Genomic DNA, 17,362 nt, shown 5'->3' with positions numbered 1-17,362 from the left:
CGTATACAAGGTAGTTTACGTTATACTCCTATTGTGTATATATATAGTTACAACTAGTGGTATGATCAAGGAAATCCCAATTAAGTTCCGCGAAAGCGAACACAAATTAAATAAAAACTGTAGACTTACATATGCCTGTAACTAACTCGACTTATTGTTTCACCAAGAGAAAAAAACTGATTTTTTTCACATGCACAATTTATGCTTTCACCACAGCACCCACTACGATGGAATAATTTTAGTTATCGTACCTGAAAGATGTCAAGGGCTACACGTAGAAGCCCACATCGTCAGCCTCAAATTGTATCGTGTTTACTCATGATGGAGCCCTGCCCAGCTAGCAAAATTATATGCAGCGTGTCTTGCAGTCGCCAAATTCTGCGTACCTGCGACAGATTCACTCGCTACGCACTCCCACGAAGACAACACGACTACTTTACGCACTCTTTCGCAATCTCACATAGACAACAACATTGCTTTAATACGCATACTCACGCGAAAGACACAATCACTTTTCCCATGCTTACGCAGACCACAATCATTTTACGCACACCACACGATTATTGTACATTTAGAGTACACAGTCTGTAACTTACACAATACAAACAAAATAATTGGCAGTCCACAACATTTTATTAATTACGACAAAGCTCAAGTGTACAATTGATCAAAAATAATATTAACCCAAACTAACTTTCCAAAAACAGAAAATAGTATAGAAATGAAGACATTTGATCATGAGGTATGGCTGTGAACCTCAGGCTTCAAAATGGAATGGCCAATATTAAGCATGATTGTTTGTTTGTTTGTTTATTTGTTGCTTAACGTCCAGCCGACTACGCAGAGCCATATCAGGACGAGGAAGGGGGGGATGAAGGGGGCCACTTGTCAAGCGATTCCTGTTTACAAATGCACTAACCCATTACTTGTGTCCCAGCAGGCTTTAGTAAAACTAAATTAATACCTACTGGAAGATTACCAGTTTCCAGTATGTTAAAATAGGCTTAACCTATCTACTGCTGGACTTACATCAGAACACTAACAGATTAAACTATACATGAATCGCGAGACAAGCGGCAAGAGAAGAGATTTTTGGAAAAAATACAGGTGAATGAGCAAGAAGGCAGAAAAAAGAAAAGAATTCATGAAGAAAAAGAGAGCATGACAGGAAAGAGGAACCAAAAATCTACCTAACAGCAAACTAGAAAGCTCCTGCGGTTCCAAAAACAGGAGGGGCTTTTAATTTCATAACCGCAGTGCCCCACTGCGGGCACTGCGGGAGGAACATTAAGTCATTACTTATCAAACGATAAAAATCAATGAGAAATAACTGTCATCAAACATTTACAACCTTGACAAAATGTAAATCTTTGCACCGCCTCACCTCATACACCCTGAACCACCTTACCCCATAGAAGACTCCCTACATTTAAAGACCCACAACAGAACATTTTTAAGGCCCTGTTTTATAAGATACTAGCAGCCCAGCTTCCCCCGGGGTATTATCAGAGCCCTTACGGCCTTAGGAATTTATTCCAAGAACCCATGCAATGGAGGGAGGGGGGGGGGTTGGTGGTTTGCCAGAAAAATCACTAAGTGGTAAGGCAGCATTTTGCAGTCTGGCAGTCAATCAGGTTGTTGAGCTCGAAAGGCCTGTATTTTTTAAACAAATTAACTAATTACTACGTCGTAATTATCAAACCAGTGAAATTTCTTGGGCTCAGCAGATTCATAATTGCATGAAGATGAGAATGTCATTGGTTTGATTTTCGAGGCATCTGTTGTTGTTTTTTTGTGTGTGACAGCATTGTAATTGTCAATCAAAGTTGATTTTGGGACTTTTATCAAAAATAGTGGAGATAACAAGAGGCTTGAAGAAACAAAGGTCATTTGATCAGGTAGTGTATTGTATTGTTACTGCAATACATCAATAACAGTATCCCAATATGCAAGTGCGATTGTATCGTTGGCTGAAGAAAAGAGCGACGCATACCTAAAAAAAAATACACATGCTCTTTTCTTTGGCCCACGACAAACCACAATTGTCCGCAGCCTTGGCGTCACTCTCGATCCAACTCTCTCTTTCCAAAAACACATCTCTAACATCTGCAAATCCGCCTATCTAGAGCTGCGCAAGATTAGTTCAGTCCGTCACTACCTCACCACTGATGCAACCAAAACGTTAGTGTGTTCTTTAGTCCTCTCAAAGATAGATTATTGCAATTCTCTTCTGGCCGGTCTCCCTAAGTACCTTTTAGATAGACTTCAAAGGATCCAAAATAACGCTGCCCGCCTGGTCTTCAAATCTTCCAAGTATGAACACGCCACACCCCTTCTTCATTCTCTACACTGGCTGCCTATCACTAAAAGGATCGAATACAAACTCTCCTCTCTTTCTTTTGCCGTCGTTTCTGGTTCTGCCCCAGAATACTTCTCAGAACTCCTCAATCTCTACACCCCCTCTCGTCAGCTTCGCTCCGCCGCCGACACTCGACTCTTCCGACTCCCCACAGTGCAAACAAAGACATGTGGCGAGAGGTCCTTCGCCTATCAAGCCCCTGTGACCTGGAATAGATTACCTCTGCCTCTCAGACACACAGATTCTCTCACTACATTCAAGACAAATCTCAAAACACACCTCTTTCAGCGCAAGTGATTTTCCCTCCAGCATCTCCCCACCCACCCCATCCCGCCCCACCTCACCCCCTACCTAGTGCCTAAAATAACGTGTATATATATTTTCTGCGCTTTGTGTCAGCACTGTTTGTGTGTGTGTAAATAGTATTGTTGACACGTTTTTATACAGTAGCCTTATGTGGTTCTTGTGCCTAGGCTGTGTATTGGATTGTCATTGTATGCCTGCATCATTAGTTGTCAGTAATTATTACATGTGCTGATTGTTCTCTTTGCCTGCGCGCGTATAGTATGTTGGTTATGATTGGTCATAGTATGTTTGTTTATGTTTGGTCGTTATCTTTGCCTGTGTGTGTATTGTATGTTTGGTCGTTTTCTTTGCCTGTGCATGTATAGTTTGTTGGTTATGTTTGGTCGGTTTCTTTGCCTGTGCGTGTATAGTATGCTTGGTCGATGTATGTATTGTAAAGCGCTAAGAGTAGACATTTTTCTAGAATAGCGCTATCAAAGTTTGCATTATTATTAATTGTATATTGGGACACAACCAATGTCAGTTATAATACATCCCACTTCCTGTTCAAATGATCTTTGTTGTTTCAAGCCTCTTGTAATCTCCATCGTTTCTGAAAAAATCCCGAAATCCAAAAAAATGAATCAATAAGACAATGTCACAAATAAACGAGTCACACAAGGCAAATTTACAACAATTAGTCAATTTGTTGAATACATATATTTTCCTATAATATTATATTAGATTTTCAGTACACGACTCAAAACTTTGGACTGAACTAAAATGAACAAGATACAAGAACAAAGAGTTCAGAAAATACAAAATAGTTGAAAAATGTCAAATAGAAAGTTGTCCTCCCAAATATAATCCATAGTATGTCATCAAAAATGTTGCAATCAGGGTAGGAAAATCCTTACATGCAATGACGTCAGCGCCATTCGGCCATTGGTCAATGCATTTCGGAGCCAGACAACAAGTCGGTCACGCTTGAAATTAACGCCTGTTGATACTGCTTTCCATACTTATATGAAGTGATCGGAAGCAAAGGGTCAGTTATTCACTTGCCTCTAACAGTTAGATAACGAAAATATAGAGTACACAAATACCAACAGAAAGAGTTGAAAACTGGAGTTGGGTCAATACTGATTCCCATGCTCGAGAACTCTAGTGTAATATTTAGGGTAAAGGTATCTAATTCCGACCGATTTTTGAGGTACCTAAATCCGACCGATTTTCCCAGTCACATCAAAGATGATGTGTGCACGTCACCACAACAGAAGGAATGCCATTCATACTCGGGCCAGTCATGAACAGGTTGATGACGCGACTTTACGGACCAATCGTTTTGTCACGAGAGTTAATTGCGTCATCGGCTCCGGCGCGAAAATTTGCCTTGTGTCGTCTGCTTCGCCAGATCCCCCGCAGAGCGAAACTGCAACTTCGTAGCGAAAAAGTACGTCATACATTTCTTACAAAAAGGTCGTAAAACTTGACGAGCAGAGTTCTGTTTGATTGAAATGGATGTTACTATGTGTTTTTGGAAGTGTGTTTTAATAGTTCGGACTAAGTCTTCTGGCACCTTTTAATCGAATAAGAGAAAATCTTATCGGTCGGATTTAGAACCCAGTTTTTGAGTGGGTATCTAAATCCGACCACCTCGCAGAGAATGCAAAACGCTGTACAAAATCCCATTCAAATCATTGATTGTTTACGTGTATGACTCTTGAAAAATCGTATGAACACGGGAAGGTATCAGATTGAGAAAATTGACAGAATCGTATTTAGCCTTTATCACATATGACCTTGATCCATTGTATAGATAGATCTAGGAACAAGCAATATTTGTTGGGATGACAGAAAAAGGACAGAAGAGATTTGATATTCACAAACACCTCATCCTGGACGATCAATACTCCAACTACACGATCAAAACAAGCCGCAGAGAAACATTGCTTTACTGTCATTTAGTTCCGAGTAGATTTCGGTCGGAATTAGATACCCCCCAGTCGGATTTAGGTTCCCACACCTACCTCCAATGTTTAGTCTACCGACAAACGCTTCTTTAATAATAATAATAAGAAGAAGAAGAACATTTATATAGCGCTAAATCAAAAACTTTCGTTAAAAAGGCTTGCTCTAAGCGCTTGACATCTAAACTAAAACGTCATTCACACTCTTTACATATGACAAGAACTTCATGTCACACTCTTTCATTCAGTATAGCACCATTCACACAGTTGTTATTCTGTACAAGACAATAAGTTAGTCTAACATTTAGAATGTTCATAAGATGAAAACAAGAGAAAACCAGACTGATTAAAACAACTGTTAGTGCTAACAAAGCATGAATCTTAATGATAACGTAATACATGTTTAACTGTTAAGACCATAAAAAAAATAACGGAAAGAAACAACACGGGCACCTATCTAAAACAAGACTTGCGTACGGAAAACGCTGGTCTTACCAGACAAGACATATTTGCTAAATTTTACGATTTAGAGCCTTGAGAATAAAACAATAATCTCAATCGGTCGGAATTAGATACCCTTACCCTAAATCTCCCTCGCTAACCACGAGATAGACTATTAGCTCAGTTGGTAAAGTGCCGGATTGCTTTTCCTTACATTGTTGGTCACGGGTTCGACCCTCTTCAGCTGCATTTAACACACAAAAAACTTTTTAAATAATGTCGGAACTTGTAATTCTTGTATTTCATCCATTTTCTTCATTCCAAACGTTTTGGATGATGTAATGAATCAGAATGATCAAAAAGTTGCACAATTATTGAGTACTTCCAGCGGACAATTTCCAAGAATTAACTTTCTTGTTTGTTGATCAATCGGCTATACTATTGAGTTTTAAAGCCATAAAAGCACTGCAGATGCAGGAACTTCTGTGGTCTGCAAAATCATCGCCATGTTCTTGTCAAACAAAAATGAGGATCCTGTGTGTGTCGACGCCATTTTAATTGTGTAAAGAAGTCTAACACACATAATTTGTTTTGTGGTATGTACCAGGCCAGCAAAATTTCTGGCTGGCTAGTGACTTTCTTGAAGTTACTCGCCCGGCTGGCAGGTGAACATTTTGAGATTTGGCCATCCCTGTCGTACATCAAAATATGTTGGTTAAATTCACAAAAGTGTCCAATACTCATAAACCTTGCATGAATTCCATGAATAATGGGTAACAGCACACCCTCTAGGTAACATTCAAAGCCTAAAGAGCTTTAACTATGTCATGTCACACTCTGACTCACAAGATCTTGCTGCAGTAACTTAGGGAAAATAGCACTGGCTCTGCTTTACCAATAACATTCAAAGTCACTTATAACTGATCACACCTTCTAGTTCTACAGATCCATCAGGTGACCGGTGCCTTCCACAGTTTCCACGCTCGCCAGTAAAAAGACAACTTAATCTAGCAATAGCAAAAAGTCTGGCTCCACCATGTTTCTTCGGCGACCAATTACTGAATTAGATGCATCGGGTCCATCTGCTCCTGTGGAACTTTCTCCAGCAGCAAGAAGAGTTGTTTATTTTACCGCTTTGCTCTGCTCAAAGTCGTATGTCCGCTGAACAGAAGAAAAAAAGAGAGAAAAAAAAAGTCATGTAGATATATAACTATAAGACAATCTGTAGTCCATACAATTAAACAATGGATGGAGAAGTGTGGTTCATCTGCTCTTAAAACAACCAAATAACACGATAACAACCATAAACATGAAAACACTAAAATATATGAAGAATAGTGAGAAAGTTAACATGTCACAGGAGTAAATAAAGATTGTTACACCAGCTAACCATGTGTGTGTGTGAGTGCCTTCGACATCAGAGATTTTACTAGTTCAGGCAAAGGTATGCCAATCTACCAAGATTTTCTTTCTGTTTGAATGTGGGGGAAGTTTATGTATTCATTTCTACAAGGACGGGCGCAGTGGCATAGTGTTAAGACATCGGCCTCATAAACTACAACACGAGTCATGTTACAACATATAATTTTACACTGCGCTACGTCTGCAAGGAGTGTGACTCTAGCGCCAATTCTCTACTGGAGACAGCAAACTTAGTTACTGGCGACAATGTTCTGCCGAGTTTACTCACGTGCAAGTGCTCCCATGCACTGATGCAGGCAATACGTCTGCGTCTCTGGCATGGTCTAAATCAACTGCGCTCTTTTGTCAGTCGAGAATCTGCACATCATTACCATTGTGTCATTCATACCCTATATAACTTACATCTAGTCTGCTACTGTCTTGGTATACCCAACCCTCTTAGTTGTCTTGATCAGTGTCTCTAACCTTCCTCCCCTTTTCATCAAGGACCCCTTTTAATTACGAATGATTATATCTTTCTTTCTTTCTTTATTTGGTGTTTAACGTCGTTTTCAACCATTCAAGGTTATATCGCGACGGGGAAAGGGGGGAGATGGGATAGAGCTACTAGTTAATTGTTTCTTGTTCACAAAAGCACTAATCAAAAAATTGCTCCAGGGGCTTGCAACGTAGCACAATATATGACCTTACTGGGAGAATGCAAGTTTCCAGTACAAAGGACGTAAGATTTCTTACATACTGCTTGACTAAAATCTTTACAAACATTGACTATATTCTATACAAGAAACACTTAACAAGGGTAAAAGGAGAAACAGAACCTGTTAGTCGCCTCTTACGACATGCTGGTTAGCATCGGGTAAATTCTTTCTCGTCCCAACCAATATGGGATTCCCCCTAACCCGCGGGGGGTGAATGATTATATTCCAACCCAAATCTTACATGTCTCTTACATTCCTCCCCATTTTATTAGAGACCCTTTTCCATTAAAAATTAAATTACAAATCAAATCTCCTCTTACAATCCTCCTGGTTTTATTCATTGTAAACCAACCTTGATCCATTATGTAACTTTCCTGTACTTTACAACTAAATGACGTTTTTAACTTATTCTTTTTAATAAACTCCCACTATTATGGTGCTGCATACAATTTGTATTATTCATCAAAATATAGTGTTTTACAGCAGTCCCTGCAATGTACGCCCCCCCGGCGTGAGCGGCCACCTGACATGTACGGACACATTAACTCGGCACGGAGTGTTTTCCTTCTATAATTGCCTCCCCCCCCCCCCCCCCCTAAACGGTCACCTGCAAAATGTGGACGCGAACACTCATTTTCGGTCCCAACAGCAGGTCATACCTCCAATGTACGGACAGACCATCGTCACATTTTCACCACAAGAAAATCGATAACAGAGCAGTCCAGCTCTTGGTACAAAGGTCACAGCCGCAAAGGCGTGATGACTGTCACTGATAAATTGAGTGCACGTGTACCCATCAGGCGTTAGGAGTTTGTTGTTATTGTTTAGTAGCCACAAGAAGTGGTTAGCATAGACTCAATCCTGTTGTTTGTGTATCTCTGTGTGAGTGTATGGGGGAGGGGGTGGCGTGGTCACCCCTCCCGTGACCGGCCACCTGCAATGTACGGACAGTTTTGCTATGGCCCAAGGGTGTTCGTTCATGAGAGGGACTGCTGTACTTTACCATAATTGAACTGTGTCAGGCTAATAGGTAACTGAGTAATTGTTTGTAATTCGCTGACGCCGCTATTGAAAATTGATTGATACAATACTTTACTAACGTGTGTACTTTGTCAGAAGAAATGAGAATACCACGGCTATTTGTTTGTTTGTTTGTTTGCTTAACGCCCAGCCGACCATGAAGGGCCATATCAGGGTGGTGCTGCTTTGACATATATAACGTGCGCCACACACAAGACAGAAATCGCAGCACAGGCTTCATGTCTCACCCAGTCACATTATTCTGACACCGGACCAACCAGTCCTAGCACTAACCCCATAATGCCAGACGCCAGACGGAGCAGCCACTAGGTTGCCAATTTTAAAGTCTTAGGTATGACCCGGCCGGGGTTCAAACCCATGACCTCCCGATCACGGGGCGGACGCCTTACCACTAGGCCAACCGTGCCGGTTACCACGGCTATGGAATTATAGAAATTTCAATGTGCATAAAAAGAGTACATTCGCGAACCGACATTAGATGAATTTACGGAATTTGCTGGGCAATAACATCTTCGTTGGCATAGAACAGAGGAATTTGATTGTGTTCTGTGCGCAAAAAAATGGTTGTTGTAACCTGCACGGAACTTTCTTTCTTTATTTGGTGTTTAACGTCGTTTTCAACCACGAAGGTTATATCGCGACGGGGGAAAGGGGGGAGATGGGATAGGGGAAAGGGGGGAGATGGGATAGAGCCACTTGTTAAGTGTTTCTTGTTCATAAAAGCACAAATCAAAAAATTGCTCCAGGGGCTTGCAACATAGTACAATATATGACCTCACTGGGAGAATGCAAGTTTCCAGTACAAAGGACTAAACATTTCTTACATACTGCTTGACTAAAATCTTTACAAACATTGACTATATTCTATACAAGAACCACTTAACAAGGGTAAAAGGAGAAACAGAATCCGTTAGTCGCCTCTTACGACATGCGGGGTGCAGAGAAAAAGGATGTGGAAAAGAAGACTTTTGGTAAGTGAAATAAAGGTGATGGATCCAGTCAGGTAGAAATAAGACAACAAGAAAAGAATTGGAAAACTGCAGGGAATAGTAGGGAGAGTTTTCTTGGAAGGAAATATAGGTGAAAGGACTGGAAAGGCAGAAATAAGACAAAAGAAGAGAAGTAAAGGGGTGGGGTAGCTTGGTAAAAACACTCCCGCCGCGTGAAGGCGACCCCATGGGAGCTGCACGGAACTCCTGCAATGCTTTGTTGATCTTTGGCAAGAAGACATAATGAAGACAAAACAGGTCAACGTCATTGTCTCTGCACAAGATGCTTTTTTCCCTCCATGTCCAGGAACACAGACTTGAAGGTTTCCACCACTTGGATTTTCACATCCAAGTGCATACGTTCAACCCTAGAGTTGTGCACAGAAGAGCCAACAATAACAGACCTTTCCTGCTTTCTTTCTTTATTTGGTGTTTAATGTCGTTTTCAACCACGAAGGTTATATCACGACGACCTTTGCTGCTGCCTGTGGTTCTCCATTGCAGCCCACACCTTCACATTCTCACCAACGTAATCAATTCTCACATGGAAGGGCCAGCCAAAGTGTTGAGTGGACTCGCAAAATAGCTTCTCTACAGTATCTGACCTGTTGTTATGAGCACAGTACAAATATATAATTGTCCTTGAAAACCCATCAACACAGGCATGGACTACCAGTTTCCATTTTATGAGCTTGTGATGGCCATCCAGGTGCCACAAGAAATTTGCACATGGCACAGAGTAGACCCTGCGAGCAATCGCAACTTTCAATCTCTCTGCGACTCCCACAGGATCCACTCTGAGCAGCATGTCAATTACCTTTTGTTGTTGGACGAAAACGCCTAGAGCGGAGATGGCCCGTCAGGTAGACAAGGCCAAGATTGGAATGATGACCCTTGATCTCCCTGACATGGCGTTCCAAGTCCTCCTCAGAAATGTCCGTGAATCTGTTGCACGAGGTGTCAATCCCTGCAAATAAACAAAGGTAAAATTATTATTGGATTAAAGTTTAATTAATATTGTACTTCAATCAAGTTGGCGTTTTAAGGGGAGAGAGGGTAGGCAAACACTTTTTTTTTTTTGAAACAGTTTGCTGCTTGTTTGATTTTTGCAAGCAGAATAACTTAATTAAGGGAAACCATTTTAAATTTTGAGTGAAAAGCAAATTTTTGGGGTTTTATTCACCAAAAACTGAGAAAAACATCATAAAATGTGCTTATTTTTAAAATGTTGCAGTTTGTGAACCAGTGCATGTTTTGATCCAATTTTTCTTCTTTGCAGCGATATGTGTGTGTTTAATAATTCTGTGTATCGAAAAGCATTTCTAAGCAATATATTATTTTAATTTAGCATTTTCAGTTACCGGTCCAGTTCTGATAAGAAAATATACATGAGATCCTAACTGTCAGACTCATAAAAACCCAACCAATGCACTGAACTCTTATTCCATACACAAAACTGACGCTTTACAAATCATAAACAACATAAACAAAAATAAAACAAATCCATCAAGCCATTCAAAAGTTGCAACATTTTAATTACAGATTTTTGTCTGAAAATTACATTCAGAGAAAACAGCATTTGAAAGATTCCAACCAGTACCTCAATAAACTAGTAGCACAGTGCAGCCTGAATTGATATATTTTTAAAAGAATAACCACTTTACTATGATGGGGAAATGATTTGACAATCAAATTATCCAGACTTTTTTTTAACATCATTTGAAAACTCATCTATGTTAGTGCAGATATGAATCGAAACAAAACTGTCACTCATAAAAACACAAGGGATCCACTGAACTCTTATTCCATACACAGAAATGGTGCTTCACAAATCATAAACAACATATACAATATTGGAACAAATCCATCTAGCCAGTCAAAAGTTGCAACATTTTAATTACCACATTATGTCTCAAATTACAGGTAGAGAAAACAGCATGTAAAAAAAGTCCCACCAGTACCTCAGTAAACTAGTACCACAGTAAAGCTTGAATTAATGGGGTGTTTTTTTTAATCAGAATAACACTTTAACTATGAAGGGGAAATGATTTAATAATCAAATTATCTGATTTTTTTTATTTTTAAAAAAATCATATGAAATTGAAAACATTAAAAAAGTCAATAATCTGTGTTTGTGCTGATATGAAAATATGGATCAGAACCAAACTGTCAGACTCATAAAAACCCAACGGATGCGCTGATTTCTTATTCCATTGCACATGGAATGATGCTTCACAAATCATCATCAACATTACATGTATACACAAATGGAACAATTTAGCTATCAAGCCATTCAAAAGTTGCAACATTTTAATTACAGTATTCCTGTGCTCAATCCTTACACTGCAGTAATTTTCTGTAAAGCTGAATGTCCCTTTCCAAGTTCATGTACCAACATGGTCATAAGCCGATTATTTTAAATGCAACGTTACCACCCGAAGAATTGCAAACACCAGGGGAAGAGTAAACAACTGCAGACTTGAATGGACACTCATATCAGAGATATAGATGTCTCTGCTCACATGCACTCTAGGAGGGCCCGGGTAGCTCAGGTGGTAGAGCACTGGACTTGTGATCGAGAGGTCGCTGGTTCGAATCCGGGCCGGGACGGACACGGGTCAACTTTATGTGCAGACCCAGAGACGGTATCCATCTCCCACCCCCGTGTCACCACAATGGCACGTTAAAGATCTTGGTCATTCTACCATAAGTGCAGATGGCTGATACCACCTAAACACGCAAACATCAAAAAGCCGTGAGGGCGTAAAACTCGAATCGTATAAACCAATTCATGTCCAATATAGGCAATTGAGACCTGACGGACAATAAGCCCCTTAAAATTTACTACTTTTTTTTTACTTACTGCACTCTAGATGCAGGGCCTGTGCAATAGATTGAGCTGATGCATCACCTTCTTTCATAATCGGACTGCTATCAGACAAGCATTCAGTACAGGATACACCTTGCAGCAATAGATTGAGCTGATCAATGTTGACAATAACCCAACACATGTCAGCTGAGTGACTTGCACAGTACCAGTATCCATATCTGCTTGTGATGGGTCAGGAGAAGATGGCAAAGTATTTGTATCTTCTTATGGTTGGTCAGAAGATGGCAAAGCTGATGTTTCTGCTGTGGAAGAGGGTAGTTCCGGTTTAGCAAACTTTCCCATCAGGTCAATGTTTCTCCTCGCTGCCACCACAGGAGGACTGACTCTCCCCTTGCTCCAACCTAATAAATACACAAACACTGATTTCATATTTGATACAACTGTCCATGGTTTGTGTTTGTAATTAGCTGCAAATTTTAAGACTCAATATAAACGTCAACAAGTGCTTGTACTTTATTTTGCAAATGACCATGTCACATGGGGTGTACCTCAACTTTTTGGCTAGGCCGGTAAATCAGAAATCCCAATCGGCCCCCAACCACTGAACCAGGCGGGTTTTCTTACAACCACCTCAGCGGCTCGTACCCACATATGTCGGTTGATGAACACACACACACACACACACACACATACACACACACACAAAAGACATTCATTAATTTAACAGTGACTCATACTCATTACATGTGGATTTGCACTACTTATTAATACCCAAACACACACAACTTAATGACAAAAAAGTGTATGTTTTAATATATATAATGATAAATATTTGAAAATAAAAGCAGCCACGAAAAAGCAAAAGAAATCAAAGTATTCTCACCCTGTCACACACTAAACCTCACTGAAGGTTATCCCATATATACATACTGGCCCCTATCACAAAATTTACATGTCAAGTTTACTATGGGATTTGAGTAACCACACAATCACATACACACAGAAACTAGCTGAATTATTTTCTTTCTTTCTTTCTTTCTTTTCATATTTTTCTTTTAAAATTAATTTATTTCATCACACTTGCTATGTATTTGTTGTTTCTTGTCTGTTGTCTGTTTTGTGCGTGTGTGTGTGTGTGTTCTGTGTGTGTGTGTGTATACATTTTCAGATTTCCTAAACCTAGCACTGTTTGCAGGTGATCTTTATGCTTTTGATTCATGAGTAACCCCAGTCCTTTAGTTTAACTCTTCTTTTTCTTTGGTGAAGTAAATTGGATCTATTTTTTTATTCCTTAGTTAATGGAAAAGATTTGACAACAATATTGCTGTCAATGATAGGTTGGTCAGCCATGCTGGTGTAAACCAATCCTTTAGAATTAGAGAACGCTCTCTAGTAGGGTATTTATTTTCCTACGGTCAATGACTAGAAACAGAAACTGTGTCAGTCGTACATCGCTCAGATGCTGCTTCTCAGTTTGACCCCAGACAAAGAATAATGATGACGTGTTACACCATAGTAAGCTCTCAAGGACTGGCCAGCGAAGAACAATAAAATAGGGGTTGTGAAGATGATATCACAGAGATGATCGAGGGAGGGAGGGGGGGGGGGTGCGGCAGCGGCATGGTCAGTAAATTGGATCAAGAAACCCGCAAAATACTTCAGACACAAACTGTTTATCATTTACCTGCAAACCCTAACACATTCTTACAACAACAACAACATAACAATGTGCAATAAATCACGTTGTCAAACAAACAAGATCGAAAAGAGAAAGAAGCAAAACCCACCTCGTCGAGTCAAGAATCTTAGAATGTTGTCTGCTTCAATACGATCATGTTGATTCTTCAATACGATCATGTTGGTTCATTTCGGAGTGTTGTTACTTCCTTCTACTGTTCGCTGCTGCTGGTTCATCTTTCTCTGATATTTCTTGCCACTATGCCGAACATTTTCAATATTAGGGTTGTTCTCCGCAGCTCAAAACTTTGAAAAATGCTGCTGAATCGGTGAAAAAGTCATGGATTTGTTGACACCGGGGGACTGATAAGTTGTCTACTGCGCTTGCGCCAAATGCCTTTGACCTACATATATTTGCATATATTAATTCCGGGGTTTCGGTTGGAACGGATTCTCTCTCTTTGTGCCTATGTCAACGGAAATTCCCCAACGGTGATGACGTCATCTTGAAGAACGGAAATTTCCACACAGTTTGAACAGCAAAGGGCCATGTCATGTGCGCACATTTACCAGCACGGAGTATCCAAAGTAGACCATTTTTTCAATTTTTTTGATAAAACACAGACAAAAACAACAAAACATCGGTTTGAAAATGGTTTTATTTACATGAATACATGTCTAAAATGACAAAAGCAGATTATTGAATGCATTCCAGGATATTCAAAGGTGTGAAAAATGCAACAACCCCAAAAAGGTGTATGAGACCAAAAATAACTATTTTTGCCTGCCCGGTCTCCCCTTAATGAAACAGATCCTGTAATTGGTCAGAATGCCCCAACTCATTAAAATTTACTGGTCATTACTTGTCGTTGTACATTCATTAAAAAAGCCATTAACAACCTGCTGGCGAGGCGCATTGATACAACCTCTACTAGTCTCGGTTAGCTTTGAGCGTCATTTTACAAGTAGGAAATAGATCGTCGTCAGATTTAATTACAATAACATTAACCCTCCCAAAGTCTAATTGAACCCCTCTGTCGCTTCGCTCCGTCGGGCTTCAATTAGCTTTCGTCGGGCGCCAATCCACGATGACCTTGAAGTTTCAAATGGAAGCATGTTAATGTGTAAATACAGGGAAGTCGTTAGGCATCGGACATAGACCGATTAAAAGGCTCAAGTGTCCGATTCACATAACCACATGGTGGTCAAATGTCCTATCAAGAACTCCATTCCTTCGGACAGCACGTTATTTGATAATTTTCCTTTCCTGATATAAATCTTCAAAAAGCGACCGAGTTCGCTAGCGTAAAGGTGCACTGAAGTTGTTCAGTGCAGATCTTGCGTTTTCCGAACCGTTTGCGGTATGAGCCGTTTGTGTACACCCGTCTACAGCACACTAAAGTAAGGAGTATGGAAGACAACTCCAACTGACTAAGTCTCGCGTCTGCTTTAATTTGCTTTGAATGTCGCCACTGAAACCTCCACAATCACGGAAAGTAAAGTTTCATCACTAACTTGTAGATGGTGTCGGTACAGCAGGAAATTCACGGTCTTTTAATAAGGTTAACTATTTATGGCTGACACTGAGAAACTGGCAAACTGTTTAGTTCAACCTGTCAAGCAAAAGGCTCTGTCAGGAAATCATGCAGTTTGTGTGCCAATCAAAGTAAAAGTGCTGACGTTTTTGATTGCTATTTAGTTTGTTTGTTTCTTTTTCGGGTGTGTCCTGTTTGAAACAAAAGTACTAAAACAATCGGACAAATGACAAAAATAAATAAACATAATAATATTAATAATGGGGGAGCAAACGCATGATCAATCACACACGCATTGATAATGATGAAAAAAAGATACCTTCATCTCTTAGGCGTTTGTGGAGAGTTGGTCGACTAACTTCACACAGAGCTGCAAAGGCATGTGCAGCTGAAAAAGCAGGTCACATACAAAGTCCATATCGATGTCCTTTTTCATTCTGCCAACTGGTCGGTAACTGGTTTGGCCTTCGGCTCCATGAAGAGGAACTGCTGGTTGCTGAAGAAAACAAGATTGTTAAACATTAATTTATGAAGATTGAAGGGAAAAGCCTCTAAAACAAAAAACCATTACCAGTACATGACTTGAACCAGTAAGCGTAGCTTATACTGGCTCATACAGCCGGCAATAATCTGACAATTGAACATTATAAGATGTTTGGTGGCTTGTTGACAGACCTGCTTTTTTGTTGGTCCAAAGGGACCATATCGTCTTTTGTTTCATCTTTATCGACCAAGGCCGAAGGCCGCGGTTAATAAATATGAGACAAAAGGCGATATGCTCCCCGAGGACCAACAACAAAGTGCTGGTCTGACAACAAGCTACCAAACATCGTTTTTGTCATCATTTTGGTTGTGCAACAAAATGCACAATAACCCACAGGGAGACGAATTTTTAGAATCCAACTCCGGGCCACAAAGCATCGTCACAGTAGCACGAGATAACACGTTAAACTTGTATGTGACGTCAAACGTAGCTTGTTGACGCTTTTCTTCCAGTCTGAAAATGTACAGAGCTGCCATCATACCTGTGAATTCAGTAAGTGTTGAGCATATTTCTTTTCTTTTAAGGGTTTATGACTTTTCGTTGTGGATTTTGCGATTACAGAGATAAGTTGCAAATTGACCATGAGTCGCCGCGGTAATTATCAACATTGATTGGATCTTTGAGAGTGAATGCTTACAATTCTTTTATCCTACATACGTGAGAGAGATACCCGTGAGATAAAAATCGTTCAAATCACACGTGTGTATATCATGTAAATGAGGTCAACCGGAAGGTCATGCTATGTAAATTAGTAATTACATATTCATGAAGAACTACTTTTGCAACAAAATGGCAACTGCCACGAAACCGATTTGTCAACACTGAAAGAATTTTTGAGTGATGAGCTGTTCGAAGACATGTTTGGCGATGACGCGAATGACGAAGTCGATGAAGAAAAAAGCGAGTCATCCATGATTTATGATTTTTCTCCAATAGACTCATTCGTTCAGACAAACAAGAACAAGAACACTCTCCGAAAAACGGTTTACGATATACGTCGCCTATCGACGTTTATGGCGAAACACGGGGACAAAAGAAACATTAGCACCATCCAACCACAAAAATTATGCAAAATTCTCTGCTCTCTTTTCATGAGTTTGAAAAAACCGGATGGCAAAGAGTATGAACCATCCCCACGCTGAGGGGCCTTCTCAGCAGCATCCGTCGACAGTTGAAGTCTAAAAAGTACTGTGCACCCGTTATAGACGGCCCCGAATTTGCACTTGTAACTGAGAGAAGTCGTGAAGACAAAGCAGAAGATTGTTAAACAGGAAGGTTGTGGCAACTTACCTAACAGGGCTCAACCGCTGAAAGATGAAGATGTTGACTGTCACGATCGGGTGACAGAGGCCAAGAAAGTGTCACTCAGTGGAGTGCCTGTTCTTGGTCGGTTATGATAGAAAGCGCCTGTGCGTGATATTGGACACAGCAGAGTTTGCTGACAGTGTGTTTTGAAACGCACGAGCTTCACAGTGCAGGTTTCTGCTGTCATAGGGCTGACGGTTTTTTTCGCTGACAGCGCGCACGGGATTTTCAGGGATTGAGTTTCTCGTGTCTTTTTCCTGCTTGGG

At 40.3% G+C, this 17,362-nt stretch overlaps 1 long non-coding RNA gene across 1 annotated transcript; it reads right to left on the bottom strand.

Moving 5' to 3' along the window:
- Window positions 1–614: 614 nt before the first annotated feature.
- On the bottom strand, window positions 615–17,119 carry LOC138951097 (uncharacterized). Its single transcript, XR_011450985.1, has 5 exons — window positions 17,082–17,119; window positions 15,567–15,743; window positions 10,023–10,172; window positions 6,746–6,834; window positions 615–6,216 (listed from the first exon to the last, which is right to left on the bottom strand). It is a non-coding gene; the product is annotated as an uncharacterized lncRNA (long non-coding RNA).
- Between the last annotated feature and the right edge of the window lie 243 nt (window positions 17,120–17,362).

The sequence above is a fragment of the Littorina saxatilis genome, linkage group LG16 (assembly GCF_037325665.1).
Source record: "Littorina saxatilis isolate snail1 linkage group LG16, US_GU_Lsax_2.0, whole genome shotgun sequence".
Taxonomy (NCBI): Eukaryota; Metazoa; Mollusca; class Gastropoda; order Littorinimorpha; family Littorinidae; genus Littorina; species Littorina saxatilis.
This window is presented reverse-complemented; position numbering and strand designations above follow the sequence as displayed.